This window comes from Stegodyphus dumicola, chromosome 7 (genome assembly GCF_044657685.1).
Source record: "Stegodyphus dumicola isolate Sdum_Otavi_A_Nest chromosome 7, ASM4465768v1".
Lineage (NCBI taxonomy): Eukaryota > Metazoa > Arthropoda > Arachnida > Araneae > Eresidae > Stegodyphus > Stegodyphus dumicola.
In genome coordinates, this window is record NC_140774.1 from 116,203,972 (window position 1) to 116,222,953 (window position 18,982).

The following is an 18,982-nucleotide window of genomic DNA, read 5'->3' on the forward strand; positions in this document are numbered from 1 at the left end:
GGTGATGATGAATTATCACCCACCATCTTTTAGTTAGGGGCCCAGTGTAGAGTCATTAGGTTATTTTGATGCTTGGAGACGTGAAAAAGAGCAATGTTCTCGCCGGGACTCGAACCTGAACCTCTCGAATATGCGCTATGTGTACTACCGTTACACCCCAAAAGGCATGCTGGAAGAAGGGATCATTGGAGTCCTAAAGATTGAACTATTATTCATTTCCGTTGAAAAACCTTCTCGTCCATTGTCCTTGTAATACAATATTTCTCGTATTCCGACTGATATATTGAGAAAAATAATTTGATATTCAGTGCTCTTTTGCTAATCTATTCAGGTTAGATTACAGTTGGTGAAACCAAGCTTTTTGTCTTAGCAGAATTTAACATCAGTCTACGGAAAAAATATGCAGAATAACTACCAAAAACAATTATTAGTACTTTGGCTGCAAAAGCTAAAAACTGAAACTGCAAAACTTGTTTAGGGAACCAAAACCTTTTGATACTTTTTCAGGCTTTCTTCTGAAGCCCACTTGCTTGCCTCCAAGTAACACTAACGGCTCACTTCTCTCTGCTATTCACAGTATATCTTAAGATGTAGTAAACTTCTAAAAATGCGACGAAGATCGTGTGCAGATTTAACTCCTAGTGATTAGTGCATAAAAATAATCATCTTAAGAATTATTTTGTCCACGGATAAATTGTACTGAATCTATAACTACATTTGTCTGCACGCTCCATCCTCCTACTACGCAGTTTTGCATTCTATATGCCAGCACCATCTTCGGCCATGCAGTCATCGGCCATGATTAAAATTAATTGCATCTCTTCTCGCATTCATTAAATTATTATATTTACTTTTGCGCTTACTCACATATCTGTGTCATTCATTGTCTTATTATGTAGTAAACTTCCACAAATGTTACTCTGACTAAGTGCAAAGTAAGCCCTTGATTATTTTTAAATCAAAATATGTGTCTCAAAAATTATTTTGTCCAGAAATAAAATGTGTTGAATCTACGGCTGCGTTTGTCAAGTTCCATCCTTCTAATACGCAAAACGCATTTTACAGGATAGCACCGTCAACAACCATCGGCCATAATTAAAACTATTTGTACCTTCTCTCGCATCCTAAATTATTGCATTTATTTTAGACTTGACAAATTCAATACAAGTAAAATAGTTCAGTCAATTGTGTGGCAAATTGAATAAAAAAATATAGCTTATTTTTCACGAAAGGTATACTTGAAAAAAATTAAGTTAAATCTTACCAAAATTCAAACTTTCGGAAGATTCATTCGTACCAGCTGAATTTTATTCTCTGAAACAATAGATAACAAAACACATAAAAGTTGAACTATTGCCTGTGTTGCGAGTTCCTCTGAATTAATTTTCATTTTTTTGGAGAAAGTGGTGTACATTAGAAGTGAGAGCATCAAAGACATCTTAACTTCATAATAACATTCAGCAGATGTTAAAGCATTATCTTATAGTGTATTCATTTTAAAGTTTAAAATTCTATTGCATGAAAGGATTTTAAAAAGTGCAACAAAAGAAAAAAAGTTCCTGAGTTAGAAAGCAGTTTACGGAAATTTTTTTTTCGTTTCCTGTAGATTCAATGTCTACATTCTGGTGTTTGTTAATTGACTTTTGCATAAGCTTGAATAGAAATAGAGAAGTATGTGTCATGAAAAATGAGAAAATTTAATTAAAAATATTTCTGAATATAAGAAATTTGTGCTTTTATTAAAAAGCATGATTCCATAGAGATAAAATTAGAATAAAAGCACACGAATTTGAAATTAAAAATTAGCTAAAATTCAACAACAGCGAAATCTCAAATGTTACCTAATTTTGAAATTGGAACGCATGCGTAACTGATAAAAAAGAAGAATATTTCTTAACTTTGGACAACGTTTTATTAGTAAGTTACTGAGAATACACCCATAACCCTCAAATATTACATATTGCATGCTTAGGTAAAGAGCTAACGATAATATAATGAAAATGATGAGGATAATATAATGAAAAGAGTATATAGCTTTAATTTATCGGCATTTAATCAGATTCTAGATTTAAAGTCAGATGCTGTCTAATTTTGAAACTGAAGTCATGAATAATATAAAAGAATTTTTTCTTAACTGTAGCCATATTTGAAGAGATTACTGATAACAAAAATTAATAAAGGAATCCTATATTTTGCCTTCTTTGCAAATAATTTATCCATCGGAAGATCTTATTTAGTTCAGCTTACCACTTAAATGCATGTAGTTGCCATTTGGCAACATACTCATATTTAGCCAATAAATCAAATCAAAACGCAAATTTTAGCTTGCTGCATAATGTAACTAATTGGATGTTTACATTTGTACATCATACTGTTTATGTATATAGTTTTGAAAGTTTCAGTGTAGTGACACCACTAATAGTGTAACAGCCATTATTGTGAGTTAATGTATAGAGTATGGACATCATTCGTGTTTACGAATTTTTGATTTCGTGTTGTTATTTTGATGCATTCGAAGTTTTAAAATTGCTTGAACAAATTTATAAGGTATGTATTATTACATAAAATTGTTATTACACAATTGCCTGTCACACTATTTTTTGTAAAAGTTAATAATATTTTTTCAAAAATTGAAATAAAAACTTAATTTAGATTTTTTTAGTATTTTTCCTATTTATTTGATACCAATTCTAATGTATTTTTGACTTTAAAAATAAAAATAAAAATTAATGCATTTAAGGGTTAAGATATTAAAACGGAGAAAGCATAAAATTGCATTCTGCTTCTGCTTCAGCGAAACAGTACTTAACTCCGAACGATTTCAAAAAATAAAAATTCTGCATACGCCTCGAAAGTTATTTAATGTGGTTTTTTACACTGCAAAGGGTAATTTCTGCAAGAATGCTTAAGTAACTTCATATCAACAGCTGCAAGCTAAATTATCATGCATTACTTATAAGCTCTAGACAAATTATTCGAGCAAACGTTAAATGTAATCAGTAAAGCGATATTTCAGTGGGTTTACCATCCGCTGCAACTCTAATGGTTGTTTTATCATGACCCGATACTTTCTCCATTACTACTCTTATCATATCCGGAGGGGGGGGTATTAGGAGTATTATGCGTAGCTGATGTCTGAGGTTCGGTCATTAATATTATGAGCATTTTTGTAGTCCCCGTACACTGAATAACTGATGAAAGAAATTATAAAATGCTAAAAATAGTATCTGACAGCAGAATTCAAAAAAGGATTTGCTAGTAATTACTAAGCCACTCTGAGCTGGTAACTCATTACTTTTTCAAAGCTCTGTTATGGTTGTTGTTGTTACTAATCTCACTTCTCTGGATCAGAACAAGTTCACAAATCGTAGCAAGGAGTACTAGACTGCATCTGTCGCTGGCCAGAGCCTTGAGCATCATTCAGGTGACAGTCCGAATTTGCTCCGTTCTGCTCCAATTAAGAAGGAGAGCATCCCGTAACTTCCGAGAAGGCTTGCGACCTGAGGTGAAGATTGAAAGGAATAATGCCTGCTCGGCGAAAAAAGAGCTCCTCGGGAAAGCACAGCACCGCGGGGCACAGGTCCAAGGGTCTTCCACCCCTCTTTCCCTACCATCAACCTCTCGAGAGGACTTTTGCTCGCCGCATATTTTGAGTGCCTCCATGCCGCACAGATGCTGTACATTTAAAACATCCAGGCCTTCTCCGAGATTCAAAACCTGTCTCTCCCATATAGAAGTCAGCGTCGCTAACCACTTTCCCCTTTGGGCGTATTTCAGTGTCCTAAAATATGTTGAAATAAATTCATACGCATAGCTCGATCTGTGATTCTTGTTGCTCTTCAAAAAGAAAATTCCACATTTTTAGTGGTCTTCACCAAGTCTTTTTAATTTTATTATTTATTAATATTCTTTCATTATGTTATTATTATTATTATTTAATTTGTTATTTATTATTTATCTATTATTTCCCTCTCATTTATTTATTTATTCATTTCAAATTTTGGAAATCTTTCGTTTTCGCAGTTCATCATCCGACATAAATTTCAACAACACGTGAAGCAGTGCTATAACACGAATTTCTTTATATTTTCTTTCTTTACTCATGCAATCTCTTCCATATCATAAGCACCTCTATGAGAGGATTTTATGTAAATAAAGAAATTTACCGTTCTTTCTTCCTGCCTTGCCAACTTTACGAACGCTTTAAAGATTACAAAAATGAAGGACTATTGCCTCCTCTCAGCGTCAGCCAAAAGATTTCCTAGAACATTTCTTACTTAGTTAAGTTACCTTCTTCAATGAGTAACATTAAGTCAAATTCCAAGTGCAAATTCATTAACTTTGTCCTGACTAAAGTTTATGGATTTCTACTTAGCTCTGGTTGTCTTTTAATTTCTTCTAAAATTAGTTCAACTATCAACAAATTAAAAATCGTTGAAGCAATATTTTAATTCGTTCTGTGTTTAGGAATTAACCTTTCAAACATGTTCTACATTCATGTTTCGAAGAAATGCTACGGGTAACTGTAAGTTGCCTCAACTGCTTTGAAACTTGTGATGTTTTAAGAACTTAATTTTCAAATTGCTTTAAACCTCACTAGCGGCAGAATGGTTAAGACCATTGAATAATGGTAATTCGAACCAGAAAAACGGGCTTGCTCTTTGGGCTCTTTGGTTTCGTGGTTTTTTTCCATGTGTAAAGCGAATATGGGAGATAGTTCACTTCGACAATTTTTCCCAAAGCCCTCTTTTCCGTTAGGCATATAACTATCGTGAGCTCTTCAGTTAACCTAATTTAACCAGACTGTTTTAGTTTCCATTCCTTAACTAGCACATTCATAAACTTAGTAAATCAACTTAGCACTGATCAGCTTCGAAAATGATGGTCCTCAGTTTAGAAATGGACTCAGTGTTGAAAATCCATAAAGTTTACGAATGATTTCGGTGACTTTCAATACTAACGCTGGTAAATGCGAATTGATTCAGTTAAACCTCTTAAATGACTAATACTTTAGCCAATCTTATCAGAAAAATTTCCTAAAAAAAGTAGTTAAACGAGATTTCTGTACCGTGATCAGTTTGGCTTATCGTCAATGCAAGGAAGATTTAAAATTTTGACTACCGAACTTATGTCTTAAGCCTCTAAGCGTTACGGCCGGAAAATTCCGTACAGAAGGTTGCCTTACACATTCATTATACATGAAAATTTCTGCTAGCTTTTAATGTATCCGATTTCAGTTTGGATGTATATTGGAAGAAAAGGAATCAAGGTACAAAATGAAAGAGCCATTTTTTAATTAAAATCAAGAAAATATCACTTATTCATGACATTTTGAGGAACTTTGAAATTTCAGAGCTAAACCCGTAACGCTCAAAAACTCAAAAGGTTTAGATCTTAATGATCGTGCAAATGGGCTCTTTTAATATTTAATATGGTTTATTAGAAGAGATTATCAATAGACATTTCTCAGATTGAATAGCAAAACATTTTAAATTATATTAGATGAATATGCATTTAGATTAACTTGCGAACGCTTTCTGTCTTCTCTATATTTAAAAACTGTAACATATTAGTGTTTTTAATAAGATATATCACGAATTAAGTGTATTTTTATTTAAATCAATCAGATTAAAAAGTAAATATAAATATTTTTAAGCATTGCATCTATTACTTTCAAAAAATTTAGTTTGGTAATCAATAATAGACGAATTAAATATGAAAGAATAATATCTTACATTTCCTCAAAGGCAACGGACTCGAAAAAGTGAAAAAAAATGCATTAAAGTGAAACAACGCAAAATCGTGTTTCGAGACTAATAGCCTTATGGGCTAAAAATGTCACGTCAGAAAATAATAATAGCATGGATGAATTTCATCAATTAGTCCATTTAATACATTATTTATTAATCACTCTTAGTTTGAAATTTATCGAAGTTTAAAAGTAACACGCTTAAGTTTATCAAAGTCGTGCCGCCGAATTGTGGTAATAATAGTTGGGCACAACTTAAAACTTACTTCCTGCTAAAATCTATTCTCAAATACGTATCTTCCATTGAGATGAATCTTAACTTTTATTATTGTTTATTTTTATTATTGTTCTTCAGATCTCATTTCTGGATCATGGAGCATACATATTTGATGGATCACTTCCCAGAGAAAATCCAGTTACAGAATACTTCAAGAAATAGCATGTCGAATTGGAAAATGGATCTAGATCCCATAATAAGAATATTGTCTGCTTTCAGCTTTAAATTCCGTAAACAGACTCATGCGTGGGAGGAGGAGGAGAAATAATCGATTTCGATGGAGGAAAGAAAGAGATTGGCGAGTATTGAGCTAGTTTGGCTCTTAGGGTTGCGATTTGGCGCAAATGCTTTATGGTAAATTACGAAAGACTATGCGCTTTGAAAATGATGGGAATAATAGTTTAGAAGATAGTTATTAATTCGATGTTTTAGCAGAATTCGATTTCAAACGAGCAATTTCTTTCTTTTTTCTTTTCTTTAAACTTCTTGTGAATCAAAAGGATAATTTCTCGAGCACATTACGCTGTATTTACTCGAATGTAAGCCTGTTTTTGTTTGCTATATTTCTTTTTCTAAGTTTCGTTGGAACTTATAGTGGGCTATTTTTAATAAATAATATGGCTGAATGAGAAGAAGGTGTTTTCTACTGTTTAAGTACTAAATAAACAACACAGGTAGTTACCGTATTTCTAAAACAGCTACTGCTAATTATATTAGTCACGCCTAGTTGAGCAATTTCAATTTAAGACTGCATCCGCTATAATGGTTGGGGTATGCCTAAAAACAAGTAGGCAATATTATGTCATTAACTTTCCTAATTTTTCTTCCTGAGTTTCAAGTCTTAAAGAGAAATTACTAGAAATTTTCTTGATTACAGATTGCAGATGCTTATTCATTAACAGGATTCTTTCTTATTAATTTTCAGCTGTGAAACTAAGGTTGTTCATGTGTAAATGTCTTCCAAAAACAAAGCAGTTATTCTTAGCACACCAATTCGCAACTGAGCTTATTTTATTTTTACAAATACTATTAAAATTTAGTAAAATCTGCATCTTAAATCTTTGAATAAAATTTGCATCGCATCGTAAATTGATTAGTTTAAAAAAACACTGAAGAGGAATTAGCTTGCAGTCGTCGTAGCTGAGTGTGAAGGTTTACAGATGAAGATAACAAAATTATGAACCTGAAGAATTTCCAAACTTTATTTAATCATCTCCATAGATGTTTATCCAATCAATAATGAAATCTGATACATTTCTATGATTCAATCATAACGAAATATGATAAATTGCTATCCACACTGATTCATCGCAAGGTTCCGTAGATAACTTGGGAGCTGACAGACTGCAGTCAAGCTGGGCGCGTTATGTTCAGAGTGAAATCTTAATTCAGACCGAGTTAGTTTTAGTTCTCAATGCATTTTAATCTAATACGTTATCCTTAAAATACTGAAATTTAGTCCAATAATTCATCGCATTAATTAAATTTGTGTTGCTTAGAGATGGTGCATTAAAAAAAACCTTTCTAATAATATATGTATATTATTATAATCATTATCAATTTGTTAGAACTTTATTTCTTGATATTCATTTTTAATTACAAGGTTACTGATATGTTTGCATTTAGAAGTAAGCCCAATATACATCTAATAATTGAACTAGTTTTTTGATCATTAAATGCTTTTCGTACAACATATCTAATCCGTAAAATGCTGTTGATAGCAAAAATGCGTAAACGTTCGTCGTCATAGGTGTTTGGCTGTTAAGAATTCAGTTTCAAGAATAACACTGATAACTCTGCAAAATATAATCCGGCTTTTCATGTTACAAGTACAGTAAGACCACGCTTAACGCTGTTTCGTTTAGCGCTGTTTCGGTTTAGCGCTCTTTTATTTCAACCCGGGGATTCTCCGAAATTGTGCGCAGCGCTAGGTTTCCAAATAACATATCCGAAACAGTGTAGTTGTGTTTCTTGCTTGGTGGACGCATTTTTATCATTTTAAACATTTGTTGACATTATTGTAAGTTTAAATTTGTATAATACTATAACGATTAATACAGTGATAAATATTATGATCTTTAGTTTTTATCATGGGTGATAATAAAAAACAAGAAAAGAAAGCAACCAGAAAAAGCATTAATTTGGTTTTTAATTAATTTTTCAAGGAATAAAACCTTATTATACACCATAAAAACGTATCATATTAAACTAAATTTTAGTATGAAAAATATTAAAGAAATGTAACTTTAATAATAATAATTATCTTCTATTCACATATAAATGTTTATTCCTTAGCTTATCCTTTATATGATATATAAAAATGAAAAGAATAAAAGGATAGAAATAAAGTGTGGCAAAGCCTCGAGGGCTATCTGCTAAGGGAAGGGATGCCTTCGTGAAAGAGTTTCTAAGGTAAACTGGCTCGTACATACGTTACACAGGGGGAAAACCACGAAAACGCCCATGCAGCCAGCCCGTTCGCGGGATTCGAACCTCAGACCGCACTACCAGTGTTCAGCGAATTTACCGCTCGGCCGATGGTGGGCCCTTAAATGGAAATAAAGGATAAAGGAAATAATTTTTACTTCGTTGCTCGAGCTATAAATCAACAAATCCTGAAACAGTTTCCAGTGTGCTAATTTTCGAAACATAATTAGCCCAATTACCTAAAGACCATTTATTACAGACTTCTCGCCGATATTAAGCAGACAGCTAATTAACAGACACGCTGTTATTCTACAGTATTTTGTGCTTTTATTTGCTCAGAAAAGTAGTCTTCTTTTTCTTTGTAATTTATCCTATTTCGGTAAGACGTTAGATTCTCCAGATTTGTAGGAATCCTTCTAAAACATGCCCTTAACCCCTTCCATTAAAATTATGAGTCTAGCTCGTCATTGGTTTTTCATGCCATATCGCACAATGACGAGCTACACTCGTCTTGCATACTGTTGAATATGATAATTAATTTAGTTTAAAATTTCTAGTGTACTGAATTTGGCAACACCTTTTTTACTTGTGGAAATATCACAAATCCTATCACATATTGTTTACCGTTAGAATTTCTTGGTACAAGTCACGGCCGAATTGTTGTTCGTCTGTAAGATTTCATTCTTGTAAAAATTTAGTGTGAGCATCGGTCAATATATATTTCTGTAAAGGAAAAACGGTACTTTTCCGTTTGGCCGGCGCAAATTTCCATTTCGCCGGCGCAAGCGATAAAGTCGCCGAGTGTTGAGTTTCATGAAGTGTGTAAGATTTATTTATGGTTGGTGTGAAGAATTAACTTCAGTTAAATGGTGTGAAAAGCTCTTTCAATATTGTTCCAAAATTCAATATTTAAATATTTTTTATTTATGCATTCAAAATAAAAAACCGGGGGGGGGTCCGTACCGGAAAAAATTAACAGAATGGTGACATACCGTTTTATCAGCTCTGTATTTTTTAGACATTCAGCCCTTTTAGATATAGTAAATGCATTCTTTTCCTTGATAGAAGCGGACTTTTCATTTCTTAATTATAAGGATAGTGATAAGGCTTCATTTAAGTCAAACCTAATTTACATACGAAATTTCAATTACTGCAGCCAAATAAGAGGCTATGTCGTGGAAAAATAAATAATTTTGGTCTATGGTCCAGCTTATGGTAGCATTTACCTATTGCTGATGTGCTTGATCTTTTGAAATACGGAACTTACGATCGCCTCCGTTCTCCATCGTTTTTTTTTTGTCCTTCTTGGGAACAGCAGCCAAGATTCATTCATGTGAGGTGCCCCTGGGTTTCACATGTGTGCGTGCGACGTGTCCAGCCTGTCTAACGTCAGTTATATAACGTCCAGTATATATAAGGTATTGTAATGTTAATATTACTATGTATTATTATTGCAGTGTAGATTCAATTTAAGGAAATAATATTGTGATTGTTCGAGTAGTTCCAGTAGTTTGTTCGTGACTACTTTTCCTTTGTTATGTTCTTACTGTAACCAAGTTCTTAGAAAATTAAGTTATATAATATTTCCCTCTTAATTTTCGGAAGATAAAATTTGTTAAAAGAGGGGAAAACATGCTAGGAAATATAGTATTTGCCTTGTAATTGTTTTCATATTTTCACTTTCACTGAATGCATAATGTGAAGCAAAAAATTGCGATAATGTGAAGCTAAAAGTTGCGATAAAACTTATTTAGAAAAATGTCAATACATTTGACAAGACTAATTTGTTGCTGTAGAAACTGAAGTCTTGCTTGTATTACCACTGATTTTAAAATTCCTTCCTTTTTAATTGACTTAAATTAAAACAGATGTTATCAGATTATTATTATATATTATAATTATATTACATTTTAATATCATTTTTGCTACTTCGTTGTTTGTAACTTAAATATTTATAAATTTATAAATGATTATTATGAGATCTCTTCAAAATTACTGCTTCAACTTGTTGGAACATTTCCCAGAAAAGTGATTTCAAGTCTATACACAGTCTGAGAATGCATATTCAGTGCCCATTTTAAGCCTGTGTGATTTCAGTCAGTGATTTCAAGTCTGTGCATTTACAGGGAGGAAGCATAATATATTGGGAAACCATGATAGTTTTTTTTTTTTTATATATATAGATAGAAGATAGTTTTCTTTTTATCGAAATAATGAAGCGCTGAAACGGAGTGAAAAAACAGCCATGAAAGGGAAACAGAAGTCGCCAAACGAAGCGATGTTAGCACAAATATGCTACTCCAAAAAACCCGGAATCGAAGCAAGGGACGGAGAGATCGACTCATTTTACCCTTCTGCTTCACTTTGGAAGCTATAGCATTTCGTCTGAAAATTACACCTGCAGCGCTCTGTAAAACGTGTAATTTCAAGACATATGCAGAAGTACAGAATTGCATCTATCAAACTCGAAGAACATAGGTCTGCGAAAGACACAGGTAAGTCTACTTCCGATATGAAATGCAGAATCCTGCATGTAACCGTTTTTTCCTCCTTCAGAGTTTGGAGAAATCTTAAAAAGATGCAGCCGTTTTTTCTGTGAAGTTATGATATTAGAATGTTGAAACGCCTACAAGATAGTATTTGTAGCGTTTCTAAAAAGCCAGGGAAAATGCAATGTTGAAATAAAACAATTTTTGCGGTTTGAAATATAAGATTGTATTATGAATTTTAGCAAAAACTTTTTTTAACATGATAACAAAACTGCAGATGAGAAGGTTATTTTTAAATTATACACGAATTGCTAATTATTGGCAGATAGTTTATTTCACTGAAAGGAAATCATATTATTAATGAGTAATTTGTAATTCGTTTGATCTTTTTTTTTCCTGAATGGTAGTTTAATTTACAAATAAGTCCTGGAATTTAGGATTTTGTGACTCCAGAACTGTAAACATTACATTTCGTTATCTCAATTAAAAATTAATTTATTTCCTTTGTTATAAGAGAATTGTTTTGTATTTAAGCATGTCTACGTAAAAAAACATAATGATTTCCTTTTTTTAACATTGGCGTAGAGTGTGCAATTTTCACAAATCTGCCATTTATGCCACAGCATTCAAATAAAAATCGCTTATGGATTTTATGTACCTCTTTTTCTGTTTCTGCTATCAAATTACTTATGTTTTCCTAATCATTTAATCTATCTCACTGCTTTCAACAACCAATCAATTTCACACCCTCTCATAGGTAACGCTCCATCTATTTCAATCAAGACAACATTTTACTCGTTTACCTTCATCTAACGGATATAACGGATTATTTTAGTATCATTTTTTTCTACGAGAAATTAATTGCGGTAAAGAAAGATTATGGATATATTTCGTCTGCTAAATAAACGTCTTGAATATACGTCTCAAGTACTACGTTCTTGAGAAATGCGAATATTATTCAAAGCAAGTTTCAGGGTTTCGGGGATTATTTTGGCTACTAAAGCTTCTCGATGAGTGAGCTTCAGAAATACCCCCGGAATATTTTCCTGTTAAATCATGAACTCCGTCACTGCGTACGGAAATGCATTTATTCCAAGGAATACCCTTCTCAGACATAAAAAATACCAATTACTTTGAAAATTTCATTTACAGTCATGAGAAGATTCACAAAATAAATACTCTTCGGCAATTCTTTTATTTTATTTGAAACGTATGTAAAATAATAATTGAACCGAATTCGTTATATCAGTACTTTTTGCGAAACTGCAATGCGAAATACTCACTGTGTTTTATTTTTTGAATAAGTGTCTCTTTTATGGAATTTGCCATTTCATGAATTTGTCGACTTGCTGTGTCATTTGTTAGCGGAATATTATTAAGTTCGTTAGCCGCTTTTTCGTTAAATAATGTTAAAACGATATCTTTAGCTGCTGGTAATATACGATTTCCTCCATTAGTGTGAGCCTGCACAGTTTTGGCAATTCTTTGTCTTACTAGGTAACTAGCTTCCAAAGCTTTTTCTATTGAAGTAACGAAAACTTTCATTACTTGTTTACAATTTTTGAACTCCGATAATTTCCTCTTAAAGTATTCTTCAGATTCATCCTTTAAATTCGTATGCATAGAATTCTTCAGATTCATCCTTTAAATTCGTATGCATAGAATTCTTCAGATTCATCCTTTAAATTCGTATGCTTAGATTCAAGATGTCTTTTGAGGGTTCATACTTTGATTGGATACTAGTTCAGCGCAGACAACACATTGAGATTAAGAGTCCATTTCATGTCCATTCCGAGAAAACCCAAATAATACGTACCTCTCATTATATTTTCTATAAAACATTTTTCTTTTCTTTTCAGTCTTCTCAGTACTAGTAGATTGTCCTGGATCCATCACTTATGAATCATCACTTTTTAGCTCAGTGAATCCTAGTTATTTTTATATTTTGAAAAATCTAAATTTGTTTTATTATTTTTTCACAAATATTTAAATGCTCAAATTATTACGAGCTCTTCAAAAACAAACGTCGATATTCTCAAATCACGTAGAAAAGTAAGGAACAGAAAGCAACAAGGAGACAAAATGTCTGCTGTTACAGACAGCAAATCGACGTAAAAAATTATTCTAATTAAAATTAGAGCAATATGAGCCTGGAAACGATGACTAAATAAAGTGTACACATGCTAATAAATTGATCAACTCTAAAAGCATTAATAAGATACTATTATCTTTTTGTAGGAAATTATTTTTATTTCCTATTAAATACATTTAAAAAAATACAAATAAAAAGTCCATTAAATACAAATAAAAAGTCCATTTCTATTTTTCCTTTTAAAAACTTCATTTATGACAAATTTTGTTATGTCTATGGCTAAAAGAATATTTGTGGAAATAAAAACGGATTACTTTGCTATTATTAAGTCTATGAGCAGCTATTGACTTTGAAGAAAGCTCAGATCGCATAAATTTACGAGTGTTAAAGAAAAAACTTAAAAAGGATGTTACGGTATTTAATTTTTGAATTTAATAGTTAAAAATAATTTGTTTCTTTGTGTACCATCTTTTTTTCTCTTATTTCTCTGGTGTCCCACGGTTTGAAAATGGCTGATTTAGGCTATTATTACAACACGGAATTAACTTCGGATGACTTTAAAATTTACGTAAAAAAAAAAAAAAAAAAAAAAAAAAAAAAGGCAGACCTTTTTTTCTAAACTATAAAATATGCAAATATTGCACGTTTCAAAATGTAATTTTTATTCGTGTATTAAACAAATCTCTTATTTTCACCTTCAATTACTAAAATGCTGTCAATTAATAATTTCGCCAAAATATTTTTAAGTTGGAACTGGTAGACGAATTATTACACTTTTCTTTTTTTTCCCTTTTAGTCTGATAAGGTTCATCATGTACACTAAGTTTTTTATATACAGTTTTTCCGCTATGCCTCATATACAGCAATTATTTTTAAAGAATATGATATGTGTACATTAAAAGTTGTATTCATATTTTTACACGCATAAATGTTTCGCATAAATATTTTATTGCAAATCAATTATATTTGATTACTTTTCGCGTTGAAGATTAATGGAAGTTTAAAAAACATTTCCTAATTAAATCAAATCAATGAAGTTTCTAGTGTAAATATTATTTACATCGACTAAACTACTGTATTTGTGACGTAAAATTAATAAATGAAACTGGAAAAAATTATCCGATTCCCACAACTTGAAACGTAAAGTAACATAGGATGCTGCTTGTCGAAAAACACAGTTCGTTTAATAAATTGATCAAAAGATTAAAAATTATTTCCCGAATGTATTGCAATTAATATAACAAATTAAGGGAGACAATTACTGAACTGAACCATGCCCATGAAGGAAATTGGATAAATGTGTTAATATTTATCAGGAAAACTCTAAATTAATAAACAACTCAAAGCTTTCAGATCAAATTTCTAATGAAAATTAAGAGCTGGGATGTATGAGAGGATTTGATGAATGAAACGTTTTTTGATCTAATTAAAGGTTATTTGTAATCTATAATAAATTTAGATTTTAAAGACCTCACAAAAGGATTAAAGGATATATTACGAATATTATTATCAGAAAAGGGGATATTCATAAAGGGTATTTTGGTTGGATTCTAGCTCCTTAAAGCCATTCAATAAAAGTAACGTTAGTCAGACCTTTCATTAATATCTATTAAAGCTTCAGCTTTAGTTGTAGTATTACTTGAGGCAGTATTATATCCAGGTTTAGTGAAATGATTTTGTGGTATGATGCTGGTAATTTTCATCCAGAACCTTCTACGGCCACACCATTTTTTTTTTAAATTCAATGCTTTGCTGGAATTCTTGTAACCAAGAAACATTTTTGAAATGCTCGTATACGAAAATGAAAAATAGCATGATCCACTTTATGAGCTTCAACTCAATAAAAATCGAATTAAATTTCAATAAAAAGTGCTTAAATTGTAGAAACGTGTCTTTCTCAAGTCGAAAAGAGTTTTAAGAATTTCTGATTTCAAACAATGACGTGCATAATTAGCATTATTTGCATACGGTCATCTGTATGTCTTTTTTTCGCCCACTTTTGAGTATGTTACTTCCCATCTGATTAAGAAATTTGTCAGTGTACTGATGCAGTAGTTTGTACTTCAAAGGAGTACAGGTGAGTCTTTGCTGTACTGCAATAATTTGTACTTCCGTCCGTGCGGTATAGTTGTTAGCGACGCTAACTGCTATACCGATGGGCATGAGTTTGAATACTAGAGAAGGCATGGGTGTTTATATGTTTATAGTGTATGTATACACGGCAAGCCAAACGTTCTGTCGAGTGGTTGGTAGTAGGGGAAGAGAAGTGGGAGTCTCTTGGGGCGCCCCTTGGGTGTACTCCCATAAAATTTAGGCGGAGCTCCGCAATTAGTGCAGTGCCACTATATCTGTACAACCTATAAAATTCTGGTGACCCACCCATTTAAAAATACCTGTACCTGTAGTTCATGCTACAGGTACATCCAAGATCATCCTTCAAGGATTCCAAGGCTTCCAAGATCATCAAATTTCAATAATGTGTATTAAGACTTGAAAAGAAAGAAGTATGAAACGTGAATATAAGCCAGATTCCGTCCGAAAGCCTTACACTAAGGCAAATCTCTCTTTATACATATAGCTCTAGCCTACGTTTCCGTATATGAATGTCATATCCTTGTATTTTGTCGTATCCTTTGGTGGAATTATCACAGTTTTTTTCTTAAAATGTTCTCCATAAATGCTTCCTTTAGCTGGGTAGCACTCGAGTGTTTTGACTTATTAAGCAACTCATTCAATCTAAAGCTCTACCCAGTTCTTCAATTTATATCTGATATATTTTGAAGTCGCTGAAGTCTTTTGTGAACAATGTTTTCTTTCAGTTGAAAAGCGTCTTAGTATTTTTTAGCCAGACGAAAATCAGTTTTCCTTTCCTAATTATTAATAACTTTCTAAATAATTGCTAATTATTGTAAATGTAAAATAAATTATTGTTTTAAAATATTACAATTCATAGCTTCCATTTTTGTAAACATAATGCTTTAGAATTTTTCCAAAATAAAATAACTTATTAGTCGCACCGAGAAACGTTTGAATACAGTTGTTCACTTACATTAAAGCTTGACTACGGAGATACTTTTACTAGGTCTTTTGTTTTCCTCTATCAAAATCAATGGGTGCGTGGACAAGAACACTGAATACTGATAGTTTAATTTCGATTGAAATCCCAGTGAATGGGCTAGCTGCATGAATGTTTCTGTGACTTTTTATCATTTGTAACATAAATAGAGCCATTTGTATTTAGAATGTCCTCCCGGAAGGAGTACCGTTTCCTAGGTATACAGTTCTCGAATGTTTGGCGATAATAAAATAATAAATTCCGACTAAAGTGCAGAATCGCCCACTTATTTGTTTGGCGCTATTTACGAGAGTAAGAAGAATTGGATTTTTGTCAATTTTCTTTGACTTTTTAAGTGAAAATAGGTCAATGTGTACATGGATGTCAAGAGAGTGCACAATGCCATTTTTGTGCAATTCTGGGATGTTTTTTTAAGTGAAAATAGGTCGATGTGTGCATTGATACCGAGTATGTGCAATTCTTAAAAACGCGCCCAGCAGTGGGCGATTCTGCACTTTCTCCTAAATTTCAATTTGCATATCATAATAAAATATACCTTAAGGTGTTTTCCGTTGCATTTTTCAAATGACGTAATAAATTTTCTGTCCAATTCTGCTTTCTGAGATTGTCATAATAGGTTCAACTGGTATAATCAATCAGCCATTATTGTCTTCAGACGGTATTTGATATTGCGAAGCTTCAATAACAAAGCACATATTAGTGCTTTCAAACAGTATCACAATATTTCAAGGACTTACTTTTGCAGTCAAGTTTCAAATACCTTAAACGGTATGCATATTTCACAAGTGCACATCTGTATAGCCACCGAGGGAGTGGTTCCTAGGATGGACCAACGGGCATCCAGTAATATTTCTGTCATGTCACATTATCTTTCGCGTGCTTTAAAATTTAAGAAAGGTAATTGAAAATATTTTGCTACGCAATTTTCTGAACAAAATAATTAAAGCATCGTCGATTTCTTCTGAAACTTTTCATTGTGAAATTGGATCAAACATAAGCAATTGTGAAGATTTCATTGCCTGGTTGAAGGAATTTGAAATAAATACAAACATATGCTGGATACCCCGCAAAAATATCTATGTGAAATATTACTTAATAAGTGGTAAATAAGGTGAAGAAAGAAATATGTGATAACATCTGAGCCCAAGTGATATCTTTACATAAAACTATGCATATGAGAAAAATATTTATACCAATTATATATGTAAATAGAAGTCAGTAATTTTTATTGCAGTTTATATGATAAAGATGTTATAATAACCAATGCAGAATTTTATTCAAAGTAAAATTTACTAATTTGGATTCGTATATATTTAGTGTGGTAAATTTTACATTTAATAGCTGCTCACTCTTACATGTACTGTCTACTCAAGAAGTACTCATCAAACTGAACGAATTTATCTTATTCACAACGAATATATTCAATTTACTCGCGTATTAACTTTTAATGTTAATAATGGATATAATCATATCATACGCAATATTACTCTGAATCTTACACTTTAAAAAGCAAAAGAATGCAAGCACTGAAATACGAAACACTAGATTCATTGTAACACTTCGAGTCCTTCTCAGCAGAATTAAAAAAAGTGTACACTTAAGTTCTCTGAATCCACAGGTGTTAGTAAATGCACAATATTCCAAGCTAATTGTAGCTTGAGTCATTTTCTCAATGTAAAGAGCGATAATATGCCGTGAACATCAATCCAAATATTAATGCGTGATAAAAATCGCGAAAGTGAAATGTCAGCGATTAATTAAACTTATAAAACGAAAGCACTACGAGATATTTTACTATTATGCCATATATTTATACCTGTGAAACAAATACAAATTAAAACGTAAACAACATACGCTCACAGGCTTGAAGATTTAGCATCACAAGAGCAATAGAAGCTCATTGGTCAATTTTCGAAACCCCTCTCTCAGTGGCTAAACTGATGTGCACTTGTGAAATATGCAAACGGTATAGCTCTGCAGCTAATGCTTTATTCGATATCAAAAGCAACAAATCTTTGAAAAGTGGAGCGAAACATCGTTATATTAAAATTCTCTTTTTATGATGAAAGCATCCTTGTCAATTTCGAATATACATTAGAAAACCATTTTTATGAGCTGGTGGATCTAAGAGACCGTTTAATGTGATGAAGTTGAAATAGCGCCATTTTTTACTTTGTTGAATAGCGCATGAAAACCGAAATAACTTGGAATACTAAATTATCCATGACTGATTTTGTTCTCGTCACGTTTTTCGTAAATTTGCAAAACGGTAGCAATGACTCATATCGCAATAAAGCACATCGAAATGTGAAAGCGAAATTCGAAATGTTAAAAGGTCATCAGACAAGCATTTTATGTACGACTCTTTTCCTGAAGTGTAATTGCATATCGGTTATCATGACGTACTTGATATTAATACTTGATATTTGTCCCATTCTCCAGTTATGTAACGCTCAAAAAGATCGATTACATTATTAACAGCAATGTAAAAATAAAAACTAAGCGAATTGTCTTGAAGTATTGCATTTATCAAGGGAAAAGTTCCTTTCAAACAATACAATTTTCTAACTTAAAACCACTTATCAAATTCTATTGTCAGACACTCTGACCTGCGACAAATACATACTGACTCTAAATTTTCAGAGACAGCACTGCGGGCGTTTACGCCACGAGGCATAAATTACAAATATCCTGTCTAGCTTTAAACACTTTTCCGCTTGCCCTTAATTTGCATAACCTTCTGATCTGCAAGAATATATATGACATGCACAAAAAAAATTAAAATAGTATTGAAATAAAAAATTATTGTTACATTATTCTTACTAACTCTTTAAAATTACATGATTTTTAAAATAAATGCAAATAAATAAAT

General features: G+C 32.1%; 1 protein-coding gene across 1 annotated transcript in view; it reads left to right on the forward strand.

Annotated features, from left to right (window-relative positions):
* Positions 1 to 10,774: 10,774 nt before the first annotated feature.
* The window catches only part of LOC118190184 (beta-1,4-glucuronyltransferase 1-like), a 61,041-nt gene continuing 52,833 nt past the window's right edge, over positions 10,775 to 18,982 (forward strand). The window contains exon 1 of the mRNA XM_035360860.2: positions 10,775 to 10,948. The gene's annotated coding sequence lies outside the window, so the exon portion shown is untranslated. The remainder of the gene's footprint in view (positions 10,949 to 18,982) is intronic.